At 43.2% G+C, this 2,018-nt stretch overlaps 1 protein-coding gene across 1 annotated transcript in view; it reads right to left on the reverse strand.

Annotated features, from left to right (window-relative positions):
- The window catches only part of LOC101846897 (sodium-dependent glucose transporter 1A), a 12,727-nt gene that overhangs the window by 8,699 nt on the left and 2,010 nt on the right, over positions 1 to 2,018 (reverse strand). The gene's annotated exons all lie outside the window — the stretch shown is intronic.

Here is a 2,018-nt window from a genome sequence, read left to right on the forward strand (position 1 = left end):
GGGGGGGGGGGGGGGGGGACACACACACACTTTTTTTTTTTTCCGCGGAACTCGAACTCAAAAGTCATTTTTCCCCATTATTCCCCTCAGTCCATTACAGCAGAGATTCGCCGGGTTTTTTTGGGTTATCCATTTACAACACGCCTGGTTTGCAGTTTGATAAGTAAATCGTTCCTACCATAAAGTACCAGATCTGAAACAGACAACGGCGGTCGTGGGTTTTCCGTAAAATCTCTGCTCAGATTCTCTTTTTCAAAACAAAGCATACAAATTAAAACAAACAAACAACCACCCCCTCCCAAATTAAAAAAACCCACCTTTGTATTGTCCTGATGTGTCCTTGTCACCCATATGTTAAGGTTCTCAAAATAATTTTACCTGGGTCTACACCACTGCCTCTTTTGTCTTCTATTTTGATTTTTTTTTTTTAGCGGACATACTTCGGCCGACAATGAGTTTTCCGCTGACTGGTAATGGTTGCAACAATGAGTATTGTTCGAGCGATGTCACAGCCTTATCTCTTTGGCTGAAAGCGTTACTTCTTCGGAATAAAAAGGGGGCAATGACCTCTGAAGATAGAAATAATTTATGAACATTAACCTCTTCACTGTTGTGTGGATGTACGTAGTCTACTAGCTTGCATTCTCTAAAACAGATTCGCTTATCGTTTTGTTTTTTTCTACAGGTGTTTCTTCTAGAATAGAGGTGTAATTACAAGTAACATACAAGAAAAAAAAAGAAGGTGATCTAAGGACGATAGATGTTTTACTGGGAAAGAAGGAGAAAACCACACCAGAACACCCGCCAACCATCCTCGGTCATTTAGTGTTGGAAGAAAGTATGATAGAAGAGTCAGAAACAACAGAGGGTAACGAGTAGGTCTTAATAGAAGCATTTGTTGCAGCTAGAACAGTAGCTTGTTCTTTTTATAAAGGGAGGGGGGGGATGGAAAGAAGAAGAAGAAGAAGAAGAAGAAGAAGAAGAAGAAGAAGAAGAAGAAGAGAGAGAGAGAGAGAGAGAGAGAGAGAGAGAGGGGGAGAAAGGGAGGGGTGTTTGGGTGCATACAGTTACAGCTTGTGCTGTTGCTTATATATTCTTTTTTTAAAGGAGGGGGGAGGGGAGGGGGGCGGTAGAAAGTATGCAGGGCTGTTCGTGCTTTATTCGGTTGGCCCAAAGATAAGGTTTTGGTTGAAGTTCCACGGCGTTTGCAACTGCATGAAGTCATAATACACGTATATTATTAGCGCGCTGGACAAAAATTGGTTATTTTCATGTTAGTTTATAGCATGGCCTGGTTTTAACTTGCGAGTCGAAATGGTTGAAGTATCTAAAATGTACAATAAACATTTAGTTTTTTAAAAAACCCCGCAAATTACAATTCTCAAACGAAATTTTCGTACATCTTTTCGACAGAAAAAGAGGAAAATCAAAGTGGGGCAGATGATGTATGTGTGTGTTTTTTTGTGTGTTTTTTTTGTAAAGTGTTTTACGGCGCTCGCAAGTGCATAAGGTCATATGAGCGCGCGGGATACACCTAATATTTTCAGTTGGTAGGAAAATTTTGAATTTTGCCCGGGTGGCAGCCGAAGCCTACTCCTATCGATTTTAGACCACCAAGGGATCTTTAACGTGCGCAACTTGCACACGGGCCCTCCGAGATTTTTCGCCCTTGTCCGAGAAGGCTAGGTGTAGATCTTTCCTACCAGAAGATCAGGGGTGTGGCAGAAAGACAGCAGTAAGGAGGAGCCAAGGAGTAGCAGTAGAAAGGCTGCAGAAAGAGTCAGGAGCCCAGAGGAGGGGCAAAGGAGGTGAGGGGGTGGGGGCAGAAAGAGGAAAGGAAAGCAGACAACAGAACATTGCTAGAGAGCAGGAAAGGAGGTGAAAGGAGACAATTTAAGGGAAGAAATTTTTCGATCACTACCCGGATTCGAACCCGGGACCTTTGAATGAGAGGCCAACACCTTAACCTCTAGTCCACAAGAGCCGCCGATGTATGTGTGTGTGTGGGGGGGGGGGGT

This window comes from Aplysia californica, unplaced genomic scaffold, assembly GCF_000002075.1.
Source record: "Aplysia californica isolate F4 #8 unplaced genomic scaffold, AplCal3.0 scaffold00389, whole genome shotgun sequence".
In the NCBI taxonomy this organism is placed as follows: Eukaryota; Metazoa; Mollusca; class Gastropoda; order Aplysiida; family Aplysiidae; genus Aplysia; species Aplysia californica.